A 26110-nucleotide genomic window follows, 5' to 3' on the forward strand; every position below is an offset into this window, starting at 1 on the left:
AGAAATAGTCAAAGATAAGGGAACTTAAAGAAAACAAAAGGGACATTAAGCCGACTCTCAGGCCTGCATTCAGGTGAGTGCAATGATCCCATGGCTCCAGTCAATGGAGAGCAGTGGAGTTCACCCCAGTGTCTGGTTAAGAACAAATCATCTGCTGATTTATCTCATTGCTGTTTGTGGGACCTGGCATGTGTGAGGATTAATTGACACATTTTCTACATTATAACAGTGACCGTTATTTCATTATGTGTGAAATGTTTTGGGAAACGCTTTGATTGCAAAACACATTGCCTTATAAAGAATTTACAACACACAAACAGCCAAATAGACCATTCGGCCCAGGTTGCGTAATGCTGTATTCATGCTGCCAGTAACCATACTCCCACCTCATCGGCAGATCCATGAATCCGTACTTCCAAATGTGTTTAACTAGCCCCCCTTCGAATGTATCCACGCTAACGCCCTCAAAAGACTTCATTTGGAAAGAGGTTTCCATCCCTCTGTGGGTAAAGACCTTTCTCCTGAATTTCTTGTTGGGTTTATAACATTCCTACGTCCCCTCAAAAGGGGGTGGAAACAGTCTTTGAATATTTTTAAGGTAGAGGTGGATAGATAAGTGAGAGGGCGAAAGGATTTAGGGGGTAGACAGTAAGGTGGAGAAATCAGGTCAGCCATGGGCTTATTGGGTGGCAGACCAGGCTCGAGGGGCCGAGTGGCTAGGCCCAAGTTCACATCATTAATAATGTCAACCCAAACAAAACAGTGAACAAAATGGCAGCGACCCAATGATATAAAGCCACAGGTTAAGAGGGATGATTTACACTCACTCTGTATCCAGGAATTGGTTTAAAATGAGCACATTAGAAAGGAGGGATTTATACATTTACCCCTCAGCAATTCATCTCCCCCTCTTCCTCATGAAGGCACTGATAATCCTCTACTACCAGGGAGGCGGCGGTATTGTCACTGGACGAGTAATCCAGAGACCAGGGTAATGCTCTGGGTTCGTATCCCGCCATGGCAGCTAGTGAAATTTATACAATAATATATGCGTGAGCGCAATGATCCGTAGTTTTGGGCTCTCCCCCACCTCCCCCCAAACATTTCGAAATATCTTCTCCACATCTTCCTTAGCAAAGTCATAAAGATCCCAATAAGCCCACTCCTCAGCATCCTCTTTGCTATGAAGAGAGGCTGGTTAAACTGGGATTGTTTTCCTTAAGAGCTCAAGGGCTGAATTTTCCGCCGGTGGGATGCTCCATTTTGCCGGTAGCCTGGGGGTTTCCCGACGGCGTGGGGCTGCCCCACAATGGGAAACCCCATTGACCGACCGGCATAATGGAGCATCCCGCCGGCGGGGTGAGACAGAAATGTGGCACAGCGGGACAGAGAATCTAGCCCCTGGAGACCGAGGAGGGACCTGAGTGAGGTTACAAAATTCTGAGGGACATAGATAGGGTCGATAGGAAGAAACATTTCCCCTTAGTAGAGGGGCCAATAAGAAGGGGCACAGATTTACGGTAATGGGCAGAGGGTTTAGAGGGGATTTGAAGAAAAACCCCGGGGCCTCTTTCTGTGCTGTAAACCTCTACGCGCCAGACTGGCTGGCTCAGTCACACAGACTCTGGCATCTCCAGTACGACTGGTTTACTACTAACTTGCCCTGACGGTGAATATCACATTGAAATAAATAACCAGCAGCAGTGGTCACCTACCTGTCCTCTCAACCTCCTCCTCTCTCACACGGTCCACATGCCAGTTGGCGTTTCGGTGTGCTGGACTCCACTGCCTCCTGGTGACTCGAGGAGCAGTTGTCTGCAGCTCGTGATGGTTCTGCACAAAGGGAATTTGGACTTGCTCCTTTCGACTGCGCAGTTTAAAATCCGCACCCGTGTTCACACCATTAATAATCTCATCCCACCTATCAGCAAAATAAAACAGTGAACAAAACGGCAGAGCCCCAATGATGTAAAGCCTCAGGTTAAGGGACATGATTTACACTCACTCTTTTTCTAGGAATCGGTTTGAAATGAGCACATTATAAAGGAGGAATTTTAAAATTTACCCTCAACTATTCATCTTCTCTCCCTCAAGAAGGCATTGACTATCCTCTGGAACCAGGTGGTGGTGGTGTAGAGGTATTATCACTGGATTAGTAATCCAGAGGCCAGGGTAATTCTCTGGGTTCGAATCCCAGCGTGGCAGATGGTGAAATGTGTGTTCAATAAAAATTCTGGAATTAAAAGCCTAATTATGTGAACATAAAGACACATCTGGTTCACTGATGCCTTTGGTCGGGCCTACATATGAGCCCAGACCCCCACAGCAACTGATTGGATGGGCAACACGTGCCAGTGATACTCACATTCAATGAATAAAACAAAATTATCCACAGGCTCATTGCTATTCACCTGCAAGTCCAGACACCAGGGGCGAAATTCTCCGTTATCGGCGGAAACTCCGCCGATCGGCGCAAAAAAACGGCGCAAATCCCACTTGCGTCACGTCATAAAAATGGGCCGATAGTCTGCGGCCCGAAATGGGCTAGCAGCGACGTAACGGGATCCGCGCTTGCGCAGTGGTTCACGCCATGCAGCGTCATACGCGCTGCACGGCGTGACGGCTCATAAGGCCGCGCAGCTCCCCCCCACCCGACCGGAACAGCCGACCGCAACACCCGACTTGATGGCTGGCCGTCGCTCAGGCCCCGAGGTTCGAGTCACGCGATGTGGAGGCGCTCCCTGGATGCGGTGGAGCAGAGGAGGGACGCCCTGTATCCCGGGCACGGCCGCAGAGTTGCCCCACGCCACAGCCGGCGTCTGTGGAGGGAGGTGGCTGAGGGCCATCACCGCTGTGGCCCTAACACCACGGACAGGCACCCAGTGCCACAAGAAGGTGAAACGACCTCGTCAGAGCAGGCAGGGTGAGCCTCCCCCATATCCCCCATATCCTCTCTCCCCCAATCCCCCCTCCCCCATATCCCCCCTCCCCCATATCCCCCATATCCCCCCTCCCCCATATCACCCTCCCCCATATCTCCCATATCCCCCCTCCCCCATATCCCCCATTTCCCCCATCCCCCATATCCCCCTCCCCATATCCCCCCTCCCCCATATCCCCCATATTCCCCCTCCCCCATATTCCCCCCTCCCCCATATCCCCCTCACCCATATCCCCCATAATCCCCCCTCCCCCATATCCCCCATATTCCCCCTCTCCCATATCCCCCTCCCCATATCCCCCCTCCCCATAGCCCCCATATTCCCCCCTCCCCATATCCCCCATATTCCCCCCTCCCCCATATCCCCCTCCCCCTTATCCCCCCTCCCCCATATCCCCATATTCCCCCTCCCCCATATCCCCCTCCCCATATCCCCCATATCCCCCCTCCCCATAGCCCCCATATTCCCCCCTCCCCCATATCCCCCCTCCCCCAATCCCCCCTCCCCCATATCCCCCCTCCCCATATCCCCCATATTCTCCCTCCCCCATATCCCCCCCTCCCCCATATCCCCCCCTCCCCCATATCCCCCCTCCCCATATCCCCCATATCCCCCCCTCCCCCATATCCCCCCTCCCCATATCTCCCATATCCCCCCTCCCCCATATCCCCCATATTCCCCCTCCCCCATATCCCCCTCCCCCATATCTCCCATATCCCCCCTCCCCCATATCCCCCATATTCCCCCCTCCCCCATATTCCCCCTCCCCCATATCCCCCCTCCCCCCATATCCCCCCTCCCCCATATCCCCCATATTCCCCCTCCCCCATATCCCCCCTCCCCCATAGCCCTCATATTCCCCCCTCCCCCATATCCCCCCTCCCCATATCCCCCCTCCCCCATATCCCCCCTCCCCATATCCCCCATATTCCTCCCTCCCCCATATCCCCCCTCCCCCATATCCCCCCTCCCCCATATCCCCCCTCCCCATATCCCCCATATTCCTCCCTCCCCCATATCCCCCCTCCCCCATATCTCCCATATCCCTCCTCCACCATATCCCCCATATTCCCCCTCCCCCATATCCCCCCTACCCCATATCCTCCATATTCCCCCCTCCCCCATATCCCCCCTCCCCCATAACCCCCATATCCCCCCTCTCCCATATCCCCCCCATATCCCCCCTCCCCCATATCCGCCTCCCCCATATTCCCCATATCCCCCCTCCCCATATCCCCCCTCCCCCATATCCCCCCTCCCCATATCCCCCCTCCCCCCATATCCCCCATATCCCCCCTCCCCATATCCCCCATATTCCTCCCTCCCCCATATCCCCCCTCCCCCATATCCCCCCTCCCCCATATCCCCCATATCCCCCCTCCCCATATCCCCCATATTCCTCCCTCCCCCATATCCCCCCTCCCCCATATCTCCCATATCCCTCCTCCACCATATCCCCCATATTCCCCCCTCCCCCATATCCTCCATATTCCCCCCTCCCCCATATCCCCCCTCCCCCATAACCCCCATATCCCCCCCTCTCCCATATCCCCCATATCCCCCCTCCCCCATATCCGCCTCCCCCATATTCCCCATATCCCCCCTCCCCCATATCCCCCCTCCCCCATATCCCTCATATCCCCCCTCCCCCATATCCCCCCTCCACCATATCCCCCATATTCCCCCTCCCCATATCCCCCATATTCCCCCCTCCCCCATATCCCCCCTCCCCCATATCCCCCCTCCCCATATCCCCCATATACCCCCTCCCCCATATCCCCCCTCCCCCATATCCCCCCTCCACCATATCCCCCATATTCCCCCCTCCCCATATCCCCCCTCCCCCATATCCCCCCTCCCCCATATCCCCCATATCCCCCCTCCCCATATCCCCCATATTCCTCCCTCCCCCATATCCCACCTCCCCCATATCCCCCATATCCCCCCTCCCCCATATTCCCCCCTCCCCCATATCCCCCCTCCCCCATATCCCCCCTCCCCCATAACCCCCATATCCCCCCTCCCCCATATCCCCCCTCCCCCATATCCCCCATATCCCCCTCCCCATAGCCCCCATATTCCCCCCCCCATATCCCCCTCCCCCATATCCCCCATATTCCCCTCCCCAATATCCCCCCTCCCCCTTATCCCCCCTCCCCCATATCCCCCATATTCCCCCTCCCCCATATCCCCTCCCCATATCCCCCATATCCCCCCTCCCCCATAACCCCATATCCCCCCTCCCCCATATCCCCCATATCCCCCCATATCCCCCCTCCCCCATATCCCCCCTCCCCCATATTCCCCATATCCCCCCTCCCCATATCCCCCATATCCCCCCTCCCCCATATCCCTCCTCCCCATATCCGCCTCCCCATATCCCCCCTCTCCCATAACCCCATATCCCCCCTCCCCCATATCCCCCCCATATCCCCCTCCCCCATATCCCCCCTCCCCCATATTCCCCATATCCCCCTCCCCATATCCCCCATATCCCCCTCCCCCATATCCCCCCTCCCCATATCCCCCCTCCCCCATATCCCCAAGTGAATCCAGCCCTAACCTTAACCTCTGCAATGCACGCGCAACCGATGGCGTGCATTCATATACCTGCCTAACACTGTTGCCTTTTACCCCTGCCACCACCCCCCCCCCCCCCCCAGGAGAAGCGCGCACACAACAATAGGGAGCATGTGAGGACTGGAGGAGGGCCCGCTGATGAGAGGCCACTGACCGTACACGAGGAAAGGGCCCTGGAACTGGCTGGCGGACCTGAGGACCGGGAGGTTGCTGATGCAGAGGTCGGGGCCCCACGAGAAAGTGAGCCACCAACAGCCCGTCCCCATATCCCCCCTCTCCTATATCCCCCTCTCCCGTATCACCTGATCACTGCCTGATGTCTAACCATGCATGCTTCATTGTGTATCGCAGGACCAAACGTCCAGGCACCCAGCCCCGCAGATGCAGACCGCCGCAGGATGCCCCTCGGAGACCACAGGAGACGGAGAGACCCGCACCCTCCAGCATGCGACGCCCGCAGGATGCCCCTCGGAGACCACGGGAGACGGAGAGACCCGCACCCTCCAGCATGCGACGCCCGCAGGATGCCCCTCGGAGACCACGGGAGACGGAGAGACCCGCACCCTCCAGCATGCGACGCCCGCAGGATGCCCCTCGCACACCACGGAGACGGAGAGACCTGGAGCAACAGGGAGACGACACCCCCGTCACGTGCGGGAGCGACCACCCAGCGATGAGGGGGGCAGCCACAGGCCCCCGTCACACCCGAGCCAGGACACCACTACCCAGGACACCACTATCCAGGACACCCCTACCCGGGACACCACTACCCAGGACACCCCTACCCGGGACAGCACTACCCGGGACAGCACTACCCAGGACACCCCTACCCGGGAAGACGAAATACCGGACAGTGACTCAGAGTGGATGGGTGGAGACGAACCCCCACCCCAAAGTGCCATGGACTCAGAGTGGGACGAAGAGCACGACACAACGCCACTGCTGTCACCAACACCCTCCACCATCGCAGAAACACTCACCACGGTTGGGCACTTTAGTGATGAGGCGTCTGGTACACTCACTGGTGCGCACAACACAGCCGTCCCGGTACAGCAGGTGAGGTAGGAGCAGCAGAGGGACCGGGCGGTCGGAGGGCAGCCCAGGCCAAGCGAACATCTGCCGCCCAGATGGATCCCAGGTTCCTGGAGTTTCCACACCCACACATAGATCCGATGCAACCACTGACACGGAGACGAGCGAATAGGGTGACGGGTGGCTTGCGGCGGCTGCGGTCACAGGTGGAGGAGTCCACCCGCGTCCAGGAGCTGGGAGTGGTCCCGGTCATGCGTGCCACCCAGGCTGACACCGCACGGGTGGCGTCCGCGGTGGAGGCAATGGGTGCGACGGTGTCAGACATGGGGAACGGTTTGCGAGGCCTGGGGCCTTCCGTGCAGGCGGCGTCTGTGGCCCAGGAAATGGCTGCCCTCTCACAGGAGGCCATGAGCCAGTGCCAGCGCCAGATGGCAGAGGCGCTCAACGCCATAGCCCAGTCTCAGCACGCCATAGCCCAGTCTCAGCAGGCCATGGCCCAGTCTCAGCAGGCCATGGCCCAGTCTCAGCAGGCCATAGCCCAGTCTCTGCAGGCCATGGCCCAGTCTCTGCAGACCATCGCTGAGGGCATCGGCGCCAGTGGCCATGTGCGAGCTGGCGTCGCACTGTCGCAGACAGGGTTCGACAACCCCCTGGGCTCCATGGCTGCAAACCTGCAGACCCCTGTCGATACCAGCACGGGCCTCCAGGACTGGCAGCGCCAGATGTCCGGGGGCGCGTCGGATGGCCAGTCCGTTCGCATCCCCCACCCATGTAGAGGCCTGGGGGCCATCGGGCACCCCGAGGGAGGAGGAGGTGGTGTGGTCCGTCCCGGCTCCCTCTGTAGGGGAGGTCCGGTACACCGCGACACCTCGGACTCCCCCCCTTCCGTCCCAGGTGCATCGGGTGGGCAACGGGCAGGACAGGCTGGCAGCTCGCCATCCCAGTCGCCCGGGCCGCAGCCTGGCCCATCTAGGCCAGGACGCCCCAGGAAACGGCCGCCAAAGGGATCCAGTGTCAGAGGGCAGGAATCACAGGAGTCCACCTCCAGTTCTGCTGTACCGTCTGGGGAACCACGTAGACGTAGTCAAAGGGCCCGTAAGGCCAAACAATTAGACACTGAGTAAGTTGGCACGGGTGCAGGGCACAGATGAGTTTTAGGCGCTAGGGCACGTGCATGAACTCTTTGGTTATTAAAGTCAATGTTACACCTACCGAAGCTGCCTTTGTGCTCTGTCCAAAGTGTGCGGGGGGTGTCATGTACGTTGAGCGCAAGTGTGTGTGTGAGGGGTGGTCTTACCTCAGCCCCAGGTGAGTCTTGCCCCCTTCCCCCTGGGGCCGCCATCAACATCCCCGGGCAGAGGACGGGACCGTGCGCTGCAGTGTCACAGCCGCATGCAGGGATGGTCCGGGTGGATGGTGGTACTGTGGCCATGGGTCAGACATAGTCCAACGATGTAGAGCCAGGAGCTCATCGGAGGCGGTTGTCATCATTCTCCATGGCCTGCGATAGACACGCGTCCACCCGCAACTGGGTGAGCCCGGCCCCGTTGTGCCGCCGGTGGATCGGCAATTGGGGGTGGGGGGGTGGTGTGCATGCGGGTGGGGTGTGTGGGGTTGGGGAGGGGGGTGAGGGGTGCTGGGTGGGTGGATGGGTGGGGGGTGTGGGTGGTCGGCTGTTGTCATGGTGTGCGGTCTGTGGCCATACTACCCGATTCCCACGCCCATCTAGTCAGTGAAGCGGGCGGCTATCAGTCTGTCCCGTGCCCGCTGGGCCAGCCGGTAACGGTGGACAGCCACCCGTCTGTGTCTACCCCGTCTGCCCTGACCATTGCCCCCATCCCCCTCATCTGGAGAGGACTGGCCTCTTCCTGCTGCTCCTCCACTCCGCCCTCCTCTGCCTGCGGCACATCGCCCCTCTGCTGGGCTATGTTGTGCAGGACGCAGCACACCACAATGATGCGGCCGACCCTATCTGACCGATACTGGAGGGCGCCCCCAGAGAGGTCCAGGCACCTGAAACGCATCTTCAGCACGCCAAAGCACCTCTCGATCACTCCCCTTGTCGCTACATGGGCATCATTGTAGCGGTTCTCCGCCTCATTGCGTGGCCTCCGTATAGGCGTCATCAGCCACGATCGCAATGGGTAGCCCTGTCGCCTAGCAACCAGCCCCTCAGCCGGGGATGGCGTCCCTCGTACATGCCGGGGATGGATGACCGCGACAACACGAATGAGTCGTGTACACTGCCTGGGTGACGGGCGCAGACGTGCAGGATCATCATGCGGTGTCGCAGACCACCTGTACGTTCATCGAATAGGTCCCCTTCCTATTAGTGAACACGGCCCTGTTATCTGCAGGTGGCCGCACGGCGACGTGCATCCCATCGATCGCGCCCTGGACCATGGGGAACCCGGCAATGGCAGAGAAGCCCACGGCCCGGGCATCTTGGCTGGCCCGGTCCACGGGGAAGCGGATGTAGCGGTGCGCCATGGCATAAAGGGCATCTGTCACTGCCCGGATGCACCGATGCACCGATGTCTGCGATATGCCGGACAGGTCCCCACTCGGTGCCTGGAATGACCCCGTTGCATAAAAGTTCAGGGCCACCGTAACCTTGACGGACATGGGGAGAGGGTGTCCCCCGCCAGTGCCACGCGGTGACAGGTGTGCCAGCAGGTGGCAGATGTGTGCCACGGTTTCCCGGCTCATCCGGAGTCTCCTCCTGCATTCCCGGTCCGTGAGGTCCTGGTATGACTGCCGGGGCCGGTACACACGGGGCGCCCTCGGGTGCCTCCGTTGCCGTGGGGCCGCGACGTCCTCCTCCCCCCTCCTCGTCCTGTCGGTCAGGTGTCCCTCCAGCCTGGGCGGCTGCCGCCTGCCCCTCTGCGGCAGCCTGCGCCGCCTCTCTGGCACGCTCCTCCTCCTCCTCCTCCTCATCAGGGCAACATAGACATGAGTGGCTGCCACCACGGCGGCCAACATCGCTGGATGGTCTGAAAACATGACGGCCTGGTGGGGGTGGAGGGGAACGACGACATGTCATCATTGCCCATATCCCCTCCTCCCCCCAGCAGGTGGCATGGACCGCATGGGTCCAACTGTTGGAGGCTGGCACCTGGCCAGGTGGACCAACTCATTTGCCCTCCCATCACCCACCCCAGCACGGACCAACCCCCAACCTCCACCCCGGCACGGACCCCCTCCCCAACCTCCTCCCCCAGCACGGACCCCCCCCCCACCCCAACCCCCAACCTCCATCCCGGCACGGACCCCCTCCCCAACCTCCACCCCAGTACGGACCCCGCCCCAACCCCCAACCTCCACCCCGGCACGGACCCCCTCCCCAACCTCCACCCCAGCACGGACACCCCCCCCAACCCTCAACCTCCACCCCGGCACGGACCCCCTCCCCAACCTCCACCCCGGCACGACCCCCTCCCCAACCCCCAACCTCCACCCCGGCACGGAGCCCCCCCCCAACCTCCACCCCGGCACGGACCCCCCCCCCCCCCCCCAACCTCCACCCCGGCACGGACCCCCTCCCCAACCTCCACCCCGGCACGCCCCCCCCCCCAACCTCCACCCCGGCACGGACCCCCCTCCCCAACCTCCACCCCGGCACGGACCCCCTCCCCAACCTCCACCCCAGCACGGACCCCCCCCCCAACCCCCAACCTCCATCCCGGCACGGACCCCTCCCCAACCTCCACCCCAGCACGGACCCCCCCCCCCCAACCCCAACCTCCACCCCGGCACGGACCCCCTCCCAACCTCCACCCCAGCACGGACCCCCCCAACCCCCAACCTCCATCCCGGCACGGACCCCCTCCCCAACCTCCACCCCAGCACGGACCCCCCCCAACCCCCAACCTCCATCCCGGCACGGACCCCCTCCCCAACCTCCACCCCAGCATGGACCCCCCCCCCAACCCCCAACCTCCCATCCCGGCACGGACCCCCTCCCCAACCTCCACCCCAGCACGGACCCCCCCCCCAACCCCCAACCTCCACCCCGGCACGGACCCCCCCCCCCCAACCTCCACCCCGGCACGGACCCCCTCCCGGCACTCCCCCGGAGCCCAACCTACTCTAACCACCCCCCCCCCCCCCACGGCCGCACACACACACACACAAGCCGAGACACACCTCTCCTCAGGCAATCAGTCTGCGGCCACGCCATTGCCTGCCCAGAGCCAACCCCCCAGGCCGTCACTCACCTCCTCGCTGGTCGGCGTGAGCCTGGAGCACCAGGTCACGCCGATGAAAAGGAGGTTTGATTCACGTCGACGTGAACGGTCATCACGTCGACGGGACTTCGGCCCATCCGGAAGGGAGAATATCGGCAGGCCGAAAATCGGCTGCCTTGCGCAGACCCGTGACATTCTCCGCGGCAGCGGCGCCATTAACGCCCCGCCGACTTTTCTCCCTTCGGAGACTTCGGCGGGGGCGGGGGCGGGATTCACGGCGGCCAACGGCCATTCTCCGACCCGGCGGGGGGTCGGAGAATGACGCCCCAGATGTCAAAACATGATTTGACTCTGGGGGACTTCACGGCCAAACCCAAGCCAGTCTTCAACCAACGTGTACACACACCATACATTCATGAAGGCCTTCTTAACTTGCCCCTCACCCGAGGTGATCCTCAGGTTAAATCACCACCAGTCAGCTCTCCCCTTCAAAGGGGAAAGCAGCCTTTGGTCATCGGGGACAAGGGTGACTTTAAGTTTGCCGTACCCCAGTGAGAGTCACTGTCCATTGGAGTCGCACACTAGCAAGTCAGTGTCTATGGGACCTGTGACCCAGTGAGAGTCCGTGTCTGTGGGACCTGTGACCCAGTGGGAGTCAGTGTATATGGGACCTGTGACCCAGTAAGAGTCAGTGTCTGTGGACCTGTGACCCAGTGAGAGTCAGTGTCTATGGGACCTGTGACCCAGTGAGAGTCCGTGTCTGTGGGACCTGTGACCCAGTGGGAGTCAGTGTATATGGGACCTGTGACCCAGTAAGAGTCAGTGTCTGTGGGACCTGTGACCCAGTGAGAGTCAGTGTCTATGGGACCTGTGACCCAGTGAGAGTCCGTGTCTGTGGGACCTGTGACCCAGTGATCGTCAGTGTCTGTGGGACCTGTGACCCAGTGAGAGTCCGTGTCTGTGGGACCTGTGACCCAGTGAGAGTCCGTGTCTGTGGGACCTGTGACCCAGTGGGAGTCAGTGTATATGGGACCTGTGACCCAGTAAGAGTCAGTGTCTGTGGGACCTGTGACCCAGTGAGAGTCAGTGTCTATGGGACCTGTGACCCAGTGATCGTCAGTGTCTGTGGGACCTGTGACCCAGTAAGAGTCAGTGTCTGTGGGACCTGTGACCCAGTGAGAGTCAGTGTCTATGGGACCTGTGATCCAGTGATCGTCAGTGTCTGTGGACCTGTGACCCAGTGAGAGTCAGTGTCTATGGGACCTGTGACCCAGTGATCGTCAGTGTCTGTGGGACCTGTGACCCAGTGAGAGTCAGTGTCTATGGGACCTGTGACCCAGTGAGAGTCAGTGTCTGTGGGACCTGTGACCCAGTGAGAGTCGGTGTCTATGGGACCTGTGACCCAGTGAGAGTCAGTGTCTATGGGACCTGTGACCCAGTGAGAGTCGGTGTCTATGGGACCTGTGACCCAGTGAGAGTCAGTGTCTATGGGACCTGTGACCCAGTGAGTCAGTGTCTATGGGACCTGTGACCCAGTGAGAGTCGGTGTCTATGGGACCTGTGACCCAGTGAGAGTCAGTGTCTATGGGACCTGTGACCCAGTGAGAGTCCGTGTCTGTGGGACCGGTGACCCAGTGAGAGTCCGTGTCTGTGGGACCTGTGACCCAGTGGGAGTCAGTGTATATGGGACCTGTGACCCAGTAAGAGTCAGTGTCTGTGGGACCTGTGACCAAGTGAGAGTCAGTGTCTATGGGACCTGTGACCCAGTGATCGTCAGTGTCTGTGGGACCTGTGACCCAGTGAGAGTCAGTGTCTATGGGACCTGTGACCCAGTGAGAGTCAGTGTATATGGAACCTGTGACCCAGTGTGAGTCGGTGTCTGTGGGACCTGTTACCCAGTGAGAGTCAGTGTCTATGGGACCTGTGACCCAGTGAGAGTCCGTGTCTGTGGGACCTGTGACCCAGTGAGAGTCAGTGTCTCTGGGACCTGTGACCCAGTGAGAGTCCGTGTCTGTGGGACCCTGTGACCCAGTGAGAGTCAGTGTCTATGGGTCCTGTGACCCAGTGGGAGTCCGTGTCTGTGGGACCTGTTACCCAGTGAGAGTCAGTGTCTATGGGACCTGTGACACAGTGAGAGTCCGTGTCTGTGGGACCTGTGACCCAGTGAGAGTCAGTGTCTGTGGGACCTGTGACCAAGTGAGAGTCAATGTCTATGGGACCTGTGACCCAGTGAGAGTCAGTGTCTATGGGACCTGTGACCCAGTGAGATTCAGTGTCTATGGGACCTGTTACCCAGTGAGAGTCAGTGTCTCTGGAACCTGTGACCCAGTGAGAGTCAGTGTCTGTGGACCTGTGACCCAGTGAGAGTCAGTGTCTATGGGACCTGTGACCCAGTGAGAGTCAGTGTCAATGGGACCTGTGACCCAGTGAGAGTCAGTGTCTATGGGACCTGTGACCCACTGAGAGTCGGTGTCTGTGGGACCTGTGACCCAGTGAGAGTCGGTGTCTGTGGACCTGTTACCCAGTGAGAGTCAGTGTCTCTGGGACCTGTGACCAAGTGAGAGTCGGTGTCTATTGGACCTGTGACCCAGTGAGAGTCGGTGTCTCTGGGACCTGTGACCCAGTGAGTCAGTGTCTATGGGATCTGTGACCCAGTGAGAGTCCGGTGTCTATGGGACCTGTGACCCAGTGAGAGTCAGTGTCTATGGGACCTGTGACCCACTGAGAGTCGGTGTCTGTGGGACCTGTGACCCAGTGAGAGTCGGTGTCTGTGGGACCTGTTACCCAGTGAGAGTCAGTGTCTCTGGGACCTGTGACCAAGTGAGAGTCGGTGTCTATTGGACCTGTGACCCAGTGAGAGTCGGTGTCTCTGGGACCTGTGACCCAGTGAGTCAGTGTCTATGGGATCTGTGACCCAGTGAGAGTCAGTGTCTATGGGACCTGTGACCCAGTGAGAGTCGGTGTCTGTGGGACCTGTTACCCAGTGAGAGTCAGTGTCTCTGGGACCTGTGACCCAGTGAGAGTCAGTGTCTGTTTGACCTGTGACCCAGTGAGAGTCAGTGTCTATGGGACCTGTGACCCAGTGAGAGTCCGTGTCTATGGGACCTGTGACCCAGTGAGAGTCAGTGTCTATGGGACCTGTGACCCAGTGAGAGTCCGTGTCTGTGGGATCTGTGACCCAGTGAGAGTCAGTGTCTGTGGGATCTGTGACCCAGTGAGAGTCAGTATCTATGGGACCTGTGACCCAGTGAGAGTCAGTGTCTATGAGACTTGTGACCCAGTGAGAGTCAGTGTCTATGGGACCTGTGACCCAGTGAGAGTCAGTGTCTGTGGGACCTGTGACCCAGTGAGAGTTGGTGTCTATGGGACCTGTGACCCAGTGAGAGTCAGTGTCTATGGGACCTGTGACCCAGTGAGAGTCAGTGTCCTGTGGGACCTGTGACCCAGTGAGAGTCAGTGTCAGTGGGACCTGTGACCCAGTGAGAGTCCAGTGTCTGTGGGACCTGACCCAGTGAGAGTCAGTGTCTATGGGACCTGTGACCCAGTGAGAGTCAGTGTCTATGGGACCTGTGACCCAGTGAGAGTCAGTGTCTATGGGACCTGTGACCCAGTGAGAGTCGGTGTCTGTGGGACCTGTGACCAAGTGAGAGTCAGTGTCTATGGGACCTGTGACCCAGTGAGAGTCAGTGTCTGTGGGACCTGTGACCCAGTGAGAGTCCGTGTCTGTGGGGACCTGTGACCCAGTGAGAGTCAGTGTCTCTGGGACCTGTGACCCAGTGAGAGTCGGTGTCTATGGGACCTGTGACCCAGTGAGAGTCAGTGTCTGTGGGACCTGTGACCCAGTGAGAGTCAGTGTCAGTGGGACCTGTGACCCAGTGAGAGTCAGTGTCTATGGGACCTGTGACCCAGTGAGAGTCAGTGTCACTGGGACCTGTGACCCAGTGAGAGTCCGTGTCTATGGGCCCTGTGACCCAGTGAGAGTTGGTGTCTATGGGACCTGTGACCCAGTGAGAGTCCGTGTCTCCGGGACCTGTGACCCAGTGAGAGTCGGTGTCTGTGGGACCTGTGACCCAGTGAGAGTCCGTGTCTGTGGGATCTGTGACCCAGTGAGAGTCAGTGTCTCTGGGACCTGTGACCCAGTGAGAGTCAGTGTCTCTGGGACCTGTGACCCCAGTGAGAGTCAGTGTCTGTGGGACCTGTGACCCAGTGAGAGTCAGTGTCTATGGGACCTGTGACCCAGTGAGAATCAGTGTCTGTGGGACCTGTGACCCAGGGAGAGTCAGTGTCTATGGACCCGTGACCCAGTGAGAGTCAGTGTCTATGGGACCTGTGACCCAGTGAGAGTCCGTGTCTGTGGGATCTGTGACCCAGTGAGAGTCAGTGTCGATGGGACCTGTGACCCAGTGAGAGTCAGTGTCTATGGGACCTGTGACCCAGTGAGAGTCCGTGTCTGTGGGACCTGTGACCCAGTGAGAGTCGGTGTCTATGGGAGCTGTGACCCAGTGAGAGTCATTGTCTATGGGACCTGTGACCCAGTGAGAGTCAGTGTCTATGGGACCTGTGACCCAGTGAGAGTCAGTGTCTATGGACCTGTGATCCAGTGAGAGTCAGTGTCACTGGACCTGTTACCCAGTGAGAGTCAGTGTCTATGGGACCTGTGACCCAGTGAGAGTCAGTGTCTCTGGGACATGTGACCCAGTGAGAGTCAGTGTCTCTGGGACCTGTGACCCAGTGAGAGTCCGTGTCTGTGGGACCTGTGACCCAGTGAGAGTCCGTGTCTATGGGACCTGTGACCCAGTGAGAGACAGTGTCTATGGGACCTGTGACCCAGTGAGAGTCAGTGTCTCTGGGACCTGTGACCCAGTGAGAATCAGTGTCTCTGGGACCTGTGACCCAGTGAGAGTCGGTGTCTATGGGACCTGTGACCCAGTGAGAGTCAGTGTCTCTGGGACCTGTGACCCAGTGAGAGTCAGTGTCTCTGGGACCTGTGACCCAGTGAGAGTCCGTGTCTGTGGGACCTGTGACCCAGTGAGAGTCAGTGTCTATGGGACCTGTGATCCAGTAAGAGTCTGTGGGACCTGTGACCCAGTGAGAGTCCGTGTCTGTGGGACCTGTGACCCAGTGAGAGACAGTGTCTATGGGACCTGTGACCCAGTGAGAGTCAGTGTCTCTGGGACCTGTGACCCAGTGAGAGTCAGTGTCTATGGGACCTGTGATCCAGTGAGAGTCAGTGTCACTGGGACCTGTGACCCAGTGAGTCAGTGTCTATGGGACCTGTGACCAAGTGAGAGTCAGTGTCTCTGGAACCTGTGACCCCAGTGAGAGTTTGTGTCTGTGGGACCTGTGACCCAGTGAGAGACAGTGTCTATGGGACCTGTGATCCAGTGAGAGTCAGTGTCACTGGGACCTGTGACCCAGTGAGTCAGTGTCTATGCGACCTGTGACCAAGTGAGAGTCAGTGTCTCTGGGACCTGTGACCCAGCGATCGTCAGTGTCTGTGGGATCTGTGACCCAGCGAACGTCAGTGTCTATTGGACCTGTGACCCAGTGAGAGTCAGTGTCTATGGGACCTGTGACCCAGTGAGAGTCCGTGTCTGTGGGACCTGTGACCCAGTGAGAGTCCGTGTCTGTGGGACCTGTGACCCAGTGAGAGACAGTGTCTATGGGACCTGTGACCCAGTGAGAGTCAGTGTCTCTGGGACCTGTGACCCAGTGAGAGTCAGTGTCTATGGGACCTGTGATCCAGTGAGAGTCAGTGTCACTGGGACCTGTGACCCAGTGAGTCAGTGTCTATGGGACCTGTGACCAAGTGAGAGTCAGTGTCTCTGGAACCTGTGACCCAGTGAGAGTCCGTGTCTGTGGGACCTGTGACCCAGTGAGAGACAGTGTCTATGGGACCTGTGATCAGTGAGAGTCAGTGTCACTGGACCTGTGACCCAGTGAGTCAGTGTCTATGCGACCTGTGACCAAGTGAGAGTCAGTGTCTCTGGGACCTGTGACCCAGCGATCGTCAGTGTCTGTGGGATCTGTGACCCAGCGATCGTCAGTGTCTATTGGACCTGTGACCCAGTGAGAGTCAGTGTCTATGGGATCTGTGACCCAGTGAGAGTCAGTGTCTCTGGGACCTGTGACGCAGTGAGAGTCACTGACTATGGGACCTGTGACCCAGTGGGGGTTATCACCAGTCAAACACGGAACTGATCATGGAGTCAGCATCTTCAGAAGAGCGTGGCAGAAATGGATACAAGGTGGCAATTGTTCAGCGCCTCTTCACCTAGCCTACGGGACCCATCAATCAGAAGATTTCCTATTCTCACTGGAGTGGCCGGTTCTGTCCCTTGTGGACATACCTGTTCACCTGCATCTGGTGGCTGTTTTCATGATTCTCTAACTTCTGCTCACTGATTGGAGGAGGCTCTTGTTTTCCATCAGGTGTCTCTCCCTCCAGCATTATGTGGTCTTGCTCAACAGTGACACCGTGTGTTTGATCCAGTCCTTCAGCTGTCACCTTCGTATCCTGTGTGAACAGAAATAAAGACGGAACTCTTGGAATAGATCTCAAGGGACTCTTTCTGCCCAGTATCAGGGTGTAATGATGACTACCTAGTGCATTGCTCCAGATTACTGCACCTCACTCAAAGGGTAGACCTCACAAAAGTTTTCCCACCACCTGCTTCCTACGTCGGATCTTTGGAAACATAGGAATGTTTTAAAAAGGCAGGTAAAATAAAAACACAATGACTGCACGTGGCGCAGTGGGTTAGCCCTGCTGCCTCACTGTGCCGAGGTCCCTGGTTCGATCCTGGCTCTGGGTCACTGTCCGTGTGGAGTTTGCACATTCTCCCCGTGTTTGCGTGGGTTTCGCCCCCACAACCGAAAGATGTGCAGGGTAGGTGGATTGGCCACGCTAAATTGCCCCTTAATTGGAAAAATGAATTGGGTACTCTAAATTTATTTTTAAAAGTTTGGCTTTTGGATGTTTTCAAATGTACGGGGGGGGGGGGAGGAGGAGGAGGAGGAGGAGGAACAAACAGGAAGGTCTGAGATAAGAGTCGAACGTTAAAGAGTGATTTAGTGCTGGCTGAGCCAATGGGACGAGTAAAGAGGCCGAGGACTGAAAGCTCGGAGTAGCAGTGGGCCAAGAATTTTTCCTCAGCCTCTGTAATAATCCACAGGAGGCAGGGGTTCCGTCACTACACCAGTATTTATTTGCAATAACTTATACACACGAGCAGCTCCAAACAGTGCTGCTAGCATTCCAGTCAACTTAAGACTGGTCACAAAGCCTACACAGGTGCTTATATGGGTCCCCTCAATGAGCTATCATTGAGGAAGCTCATACTCCAATTGGCCAACCAATAATACCAATTGGAGGTCATCACAGCCTCCAACGGAATTTGATTAAAGTTTGGGGAACGGCACCTCTTCTTCACAACCTTCTAGGACTCAAATTCAACAAGTTTAAGTTTAACTTTAGCCAGTTACTGGGTTGCAGGTACAGGTCATGCTTCTGTTGTTGTCATTCACACTTCCTCCTGACTCATCCTTTGCTTCATTACTTGTCCCATTCCCATCTCACTTTTGTCTCTGGCATCCATTGTATTTTGTTCCTTCAATAAAAAGGGACACAGACCCCTGGGGATACCTTGCCACAAAGACCCCGCCACCCCCCAATCCCACCATGACCCCACAGAATTTGTTGTTACAAAAGAGCTGTTCCCCACCCCAGAGATCCCTCTATGCAAAGCTCCGTCACGAAAGGGTGGACCCAAAAGAACAGCATCAAATCCACGTGAGGTCTCACCTGCCTATCAGGCTGGAAGCTGTTCACCGTCCTGGTAAATCGCAGCACGCGGTTGGCTCCCTCGTCCTGCGGGCGTGGTGGATTGTTCAAATCCAGACTGGCGCATTCCTGAGCGGGGGACGTCCCTGCACAGGCTCTCTAGCCTGGTCCTTCTCTCCCGCCTCTCCATTTTTCTGAGGAGACTGAGCTCGCTCTTCCACGCTCATCAACTCGTCCTGGAGCGGCCGCTCCTTCAAAGGAAAAAGAAGCCCATTACTGCACTCGGTCTCCAGGCACCAAAACCTCAGCTCCGCAGAAATCCAAGCGGTTTTGCAGCAAAAGTGGGAACATATGAGAAGGAGTTTCATCCAAGTGAATGCCAGGCACAGCTCCAAATTCTGTTGGGGCATGCAATTTGGTTTGACTCGGAGTCAGTTTGCCTCAGTTTGGGATCTGATCAGACGGTTGTGGGTTTGAGTCGGGGAGAGGTATCACTCAATAACTCTCACCCGGAAAGCACATTTGAGAACTTTGAGGGGACAAAAAGACAAAGAATTCAAGCAGGCAACCAGGGCAGAGGATCATGTGTTTGACCGTTGCCTAAAGGCTGCTTGCTGCAGAATGTCCTCATCCTCTTGGTGCCGGATAAAGAAGTAGGCTGAGGGAACATACCTGGCCTCAGTTTCACTGCTGGACACAGGCTTGTGACCGACTGGACCCTCAGCTTTACACTGCCTCAGATACTTCTCCACGGGACACTGCAAATCCAGGCCAGGACATTCATTACAGCAAATACCGAGCTGGACACACCTCTGGAAAATGGGAATTTAGTTCAAAACAAAACGGCAATTCCTCAAATTGCTCCCGTTAACAACTTTCCTGACATTACCCAAAATACTTTGAACAATGCAACTCCCATTTTTCTAAGCTGAGGATTTGAAATGGGATCTCCAGGTTGACAATAACAGGGCCCCTCATAACTTCAAACTCGATTTAATATTTATGCCACTCAGCAACAAATCAGCAAATCTGAAGTGAAATATTAGGAGAAGTTTGTCTTAAATTAGCTGTACCTTCTGTTGCGTGACTTGTGACCGGTTGTTGTCAGGACCCCAGGGGTGGCTCCTGCCGTGCCTGATTCTGTTCCTGCAGGACGGCCGGATTTAGTCCAGAGTGTTTGAAACTTGGCATCGCACGAAGAGCTTCCTTCAGCTGCCTGAACTCTTCCACCTGGGCCTGTCGAAAGAGTCACAAATAAACACAGAACAGCCGGTATCTGACGAGGATTGTGCAACAAGGGATTATTCTCATGAAGGCACAAAGCAAGGTCAAGACCAGTCTTCACTATTAGATTAAATAAAGATCACAATATGGAAATATGCTGAGTGAATAGGTTATCCATCCTATCCCTCAATCTAGTCCAGATGACCTGGTCAGTACAGCCCAAACAAAACTAGCAACACAAAGGGGCACTGGCAATGTTTTCATATCCACAAAATGGTAGGGTACTGTAACCCTGTGCTGCACAATGACTGCAACCCTGCATTGCAACCTCAGACCTACACCACAACACTACCGTAATCACAACCCTACATCGCAACCTTGCACCATAACCGCAACCCTGCATCACAACCTCAGACCTACACCGTAACACTACCATAATCGCAACCCCACAACGTAACCTCGCACCATAACCGCAACCCTGCATTGCAACCTCACACCATAACCGCAACCCCACATTGCAACCTCACACCATAACCCGCAACCCCACATTGCAACCTCACACCATAACCGCAACCTCACATCGCAAACCTCACACCATAACTGCAACCCCGCATTGCAATCTTGCACCATAACCGCAACCCCACATTGCAATCTTGCACCATAACCGCAACCCCACATCGCAATCTCACACCATAACTGCAACCCCGCATTGCAATCTTGCACCATAACCGCAACCCCACATCGCAATCGCACACCATAACCGCAACCCCACATTGCAACCTCACACCATAACCGCAACCTCACACCATAACTGCAACCCCGCATTGCAATCTTGCACCATAACCGCAACCCCACATCGCAATCTCACACCATAACCGCAACCCCACATTGCAACCTCACACCATAACCGCAACCCTGCATCGCAACCTCACACCATAACCGCAACTCCACATTGCAACCTCACACCATAACCGCAACCCCACATCGCAACCTCACACCATAACCGCAACCCCACATTGCAACCTCACACCATAACCGCAACCCTGCATCGCAACCTCACACCATAACCGCAACTCCACATCGCAACCTCACACCATAACGCAACCTCACATCGCAACTTCGCACCATAACTGCAACCCCCGCATTGCAACCTCGCATCACAACCGCAACCCCACATCGCAACCTCACACCATAACCACAACCCCGCATCGCAACCTCACACCATAACCGCAACCCCGCATTGCAACCGTCGCACCATAACCGCAACCCCACATCGCAACCTCACACCATAACCGCAACCCCACATCGCAACCTCACACCATAACCGCAACCCCGCATTGCAACCTCGCACCATAACCGCAACCCCACATCGCAACCTCACACCATAACCGCAACCCCACATTGCAACCTCGCACCATAACCGCAACCCCACAAGATGTGGGATCTGACTATGGGGCTAATATTACTCTGCATTACTGGGAGCTTCACACGGCTCAATGATGAGACTGCGACTGATCTTCATCCTCACAAACAATTCCAATGAGGACATTAAAGGAGACAAACGTTTGCACAAGATTAGTAATTTTTATCAATTGGGCAGGGGTTCATACAGCAAGAGCTTTTCCAGATAGGGTCGGCGACGCTGGATGCATTGAACCTGCATAAAAATTAGGGGCAGGAGCAGGCCACTCGGCCCCTCGAGCCAGACCTGCCGTTCAATAGGATCATGGCTGATTTGATTTCAATCTGAACTTCATATTCATGCCTCACCCCCTTGATAACCTTTCATCCGTGCCCCCCCCCCCCCCCCCCCCCCCCGCCACCCCCTTTGATCTATCAAGAGTCTTATATACCCCCGCCGTAAAAGATATTCAAAGACTGAATCAACCGCCTTGGAGGAAGAGAATTCCAAAGTGTCTGACAGGGTGGCCGGGAAATTTTCCACATCTACTCCTGCTTTTGCCAGATTTCTGGTGAATCAATGTCGGAGCGGGGCCTGCAAATCCGAGGATCTTCCCAGGCCGCAAGGTCCGATAGGAAGCACCCAGGAGCAGGAGTACAGTGAAAAAGTGAAAAGACGGCACAAGTATTCTGGGCTGCCCCACCGTGACTCCTACCCCAACAGCAATGGCACAAAGCTGTGCGATTGCGCAAATGGATCTTGAAAACAAGCTCATCAAAAGGGGCACCTCAGAGTTGGGGAAAGGTGGCTTCTACAGGAGGAACCAACGCCACGCGATTCATGGCCCCCGTTACCTGTGCCTCAGTGAGCTGTTGATGCATGTCCTGATGAGCCCTCCGCAGTTGCTTGCTCTCATGTTTCAGCTTATTGATGCTGTCTGGAAGGAGAGGAAATCCAAATATTGTCAATTTAACTAGCAACAGCAAGAAACTAAACACAATCAAGGGGAGAGAGATTGGCCTGAGCGCCCGTTGACAGAAATTACAAGGGGTGGGGTGATGGAATGTGTTTGAGAGGGAGAGAGTAAAGGGCGGCACAGTGGTTAGCACTGCTCCCTCCGGCACTGAGGACATGGGTTCGATCCCAGCCCCGGGTCACTGTCCGTGTGGAGTTTGCACATTCTCCCCGTGTCTGCGTGGGTTTCGCCCCCACACCCAAAGAGGTGCAGGTTAGGTGGATTGGCCACGCTAAGTTGTCCCTTAATTGGGAAAAAAAATAATTGGGTACTCTAAATTTATTTTTTAAAAGAGTAAAAAGAAAAAAAAGAGAGTAGGTGTAAATAAAAGAAGGGAAAAAGGCCAAGAAAGCAGAGAGAAAGAATGAGAGAGCGCGATGGAGCGAGAGAGAAAGAGTAGGAGAAAATAAATGAAGAGAAAATGTGCAAGAAAGCAAAGAGAGAGAGAGAGACGGTGAGAGAGAGAGAGGGCGCAAAAGAGTGAGACACAGAAAGAAAGAGAGAGAGAAAAAGAGAAACAAAAAGAGAAAGAGAAAGGGAGAGAAAGAGAAGGAAAAGAAAGGAGACGAAGAGACAGAGAATGTGCTGGAGAAGGGAAAGGGAGAGAAAAAGAAAGAGAAAGAGATAAAGAGAGAGAGAAAGAGTAAAAGAGGGAGAAAGGGCAATAAGAAATAAGACAGAAAGAGAGCGGAAGAGGGAAAGAGTGAGAAAAGAGGGAGATAGAGGGAAAGAAAAAGAGCAAAAGCAAGAGAGAAGGCGAGAACAAATTATATTTTACCCCCCCTTCACACACAAGCTCAACAAAAATCAGGCAGCTGACAAAAGGACTCCTGACTGGATAGAATCGCTCCTTCTTGCACTGGTCTTTGTGCAAATCGTTCAGTTTGTGCACAGGAAGCAAGCCATCTCCATCAAGTCCCATACAGCAGGGCCATTCCTCAGTGCTACGGGGTGCCTTCTTAACCTTTTCCAAAATCAAAATTAAAAACCCACACAGAGCCTTCATGGATAATGTATCCACCTGTCGGAGCTTTTCTCTGCCTCCTAACTACTCCACAGTAGATTCTTTCCATGACTCTACCAGACATTGCAGTAACATTGTCTACATGTCGTGCCAAGTATCATGGAGGGGTCGTGGTCAGTCCCCACAATTTCCAATAGCCCGCACAAGCGTGCTAAGCAGGAAATGGCCACAGGCTGATTAAAGTCTTCTAACGGAGGCTGCGTTTCGGAATTTCTGAGAGAGAGAAAGAGAGAGTGAGAGATTGAGTGCCCAGCCCTGCGACTAAGGAAAATGGTGAGGGCTCAGATGCTTTCCACATGCCTTGCAGGGTGCCTAATTCCAGGTCCTTTTTGCTGATGAAGTTGCAGGAAGTGCAGATTGTGGGTCTCTGATGCTTTCCTGTTCTCCAAGCGCAGGTTGTTATGCTGAAACTGCAGGTCCAATAGCTGTTTCTTTATTTCATCATGTTGATTCTGTAAAAGCAACAGTCAGGGCCAGGACAAACATTTCCCTCTTAACAGCCAGAGCAATCAGCATCTCCCCCAGTAACCACCACCACCTCCCCCACCCCCACCAGTAACTTTACCACAGCGTAGAACGCCAACAGTGCAGGAGGAGGCCATTCAGCCCATCGAGTCGGCATCGACCCTCTGAAAGAGCGCCCTATCTCGGTCCACTCCCCCGCCTAGCCTGCACATCTTTGGACTCAAAGGGGCAATTTTAGCGCGGCCAATCCGCCTAACCTGTCCATCTTTGGACTGTGGGAGGGAACCGGAGCACCCGGAGGAAACCCACGCAGATACGGGGAGAACGTGCAAATTCCACGCAGTCACCCAAGGCTGGAAATAAACCCGGGTCCCTGGCGCTGTGAGGGCAGCAATGTTAACCACCCATAGCCCAGGGAGCAGAAAAGGCAGTCACAGAAGCGAATGGAGCCGATCTCCTCGGTCAAGGCTGGCCTCAGTTAGGGAGGGGAGGGAATTCTCTCAGCCAGGGACCCAGGCCGGAGAATCCCCGCGACCGGCGCGAATCACGCCATGGCGCCCCGATGCTGGCACGCGATTCTCCACTCTGCGGAGAATCGGCACCATTGGCGCTGGCGTGGTTGGCACGGCGCCGGTTGGGGGCCGCTCTACTCGGCCGGCGCGCTGATTCTCGGCCCCGGGCGCCAGCTGATTCCCGCCGGCACCATTCACACCTGCTCTCAGCCGGTGGGAACTCGGCATGGAAGGGTCGGGGGGGGGGGGGGGGGGGGGGGGGGTCCGACCCTGGGGGGGGGGGCTCCGGTGTGGCCTGGCTCGCGATCGGGGCCCACCGATCGGCAGGCCGGCCTCTCTGGCTGGGGGCCTCCTTTCCTATGCACCGGCCCCTGTAGTCCTGCGCCATGTTGCGTCGGAGCTGGCGCGTGGAAGGAAGCCACTGCGCATGCACGCGTTGCCGACGGCGCCACTGCGCACAGTTCGCGCCGGGATCAGCGACTGGAGCACCGTGAACCGCTCCAGCGCCGTGCTGGCATCCTGTAGGGGGCTAGAATTAGTCGTCGGGTCGGACCGTTCACACAACGGCGTTTACGACTGCATGGACACTCTACCGCGGGATTAGAGAATCCCGCCCAAAAATCGAATAATAATCCTGAGCAATCTCTCGGTGACCCTTGCTGGGCACTGGGTGCTTGTGGGGGTTTGAGAGAGTAGGGTCAGGTTGGGCTGCGATCCCTGAGCAGCCCAGCACTCACTGTCAAGTTGAGGAGAGTGTGAGTAAGGAGAGAGAGAGAGAGAGAGAGAGCGAAAGAGAGCGTGAAAGAGAGAGTGAGAGACAGAGAGAGAGACAGAGAGAGAGAGAGAGAAAGAGAGAGTGAAAGCGAGAGTGAGAGACAGAGAGAGCGACAGAGAGAGAGAGAGAGAAAGAGAGAGTGAGAAAGAAAGAGAGAGTGAGAGAGAGAGAGAGGGGGGGGGGTTCTGGGGTTGTGAGGGGCAAACAGGAAAGAGAAAATGGGATGAGATTGTGATGAGGTGGGAGAGGGTGTGCTCAAGGAGAGCAGAAAGCCAACAGGAAAAATGATGAGCGGAAAATCCAGAGCAAGATGAGCAAGATTCCGCCATTGAAAATAGAGAATGAGGGACTTTGTGGAGAAAAGCAGGAATATGTTTTGATTTGTCACTCTTAAATTATCACCGATTTATTCCTCAGAATTATCCCTGCTTCAGCTGATGCTGAAATCAGGTAACGTGGAATAAAGAAGCTTATTTTTAAAAATAATCTTTATCGTCACAAGTTGGCTTACATTAACACTGCACTGGAGTTACTGTGAAAAGCCCCTAGCCGCCACATTCCGGCGTCTGTTCGGGTACACAGAGGGAGAATGTCCAAATTACCTAACAGCACGTCTTTCAGGACTTGTAGGAGAAAGCCAGAGCACCCGGAGGAAACCCACGCAGACACGGGGAGAACGTGCAGACACCGCACGGACAGTGACCCAAGCCGGGAATCGAACCTGGGACCCTGGCGCTGTGAAGCAACAGTGCTAACTACAGCAGTCTGAATCGTAAAATGGCAAATACTTTGTGAAGAATCAGGCCCCAGGCATGATCGCCTGTACACCACAAGAGACCCTCTCCCTCAACACCACACCACGCGCTGGCAATTAGCTGTGGCAAAACCCATCCCAATTTCCTTTAATAAACTATCCAAGAAGCACTGCACTGTCCCACCCCAATGAGAAGACTCGGGTCTTATTGACTCGATGGAATGTTAATAAGGAGGTGGGGATCCAAACTGAGTAAAGTAAGAACAAAGTTTTATTTAGAAACAGTGTGTTTACACCCCCCAGTATACCCGATTTGGTACTTGACTGGTGGATGCCTTATTGGCCAACCTCATATACCTAGGTAGTTGGGATATCTCGCCCCTATCGGGCCGGGAGCTTGTTCTCCGCAAGGAGC

The 26110-nt window shown here is 56.3% G+C and overlaps 1 pseudogene; it reads right to left on the reverse strand.

The window, feature by feature from the left end:
- The window catches only part of LOC140392710 (uncharacterized), an 80931-nt pseudogene that overhangs the window by 19518 nt on the left and 35303 nt on the right, over nucleotides 1–26110 (reverse strand).

Source organism: Scyliorhinus torazame, chromosome 16 (genome assembly GCF_047496885.1).
Source record: "Scyliorhinus torazame isolate Kashiwa2021f chromosome 16, sScyTor2.1, whole genome shotgun sequence".
NCBI lineage: Eukaryota > Metazoa > Chordata > Chondrichthyes > Carcharhiniformes > Scyliorhinidae > Scyliorhinus > Scyliorhinus torazame.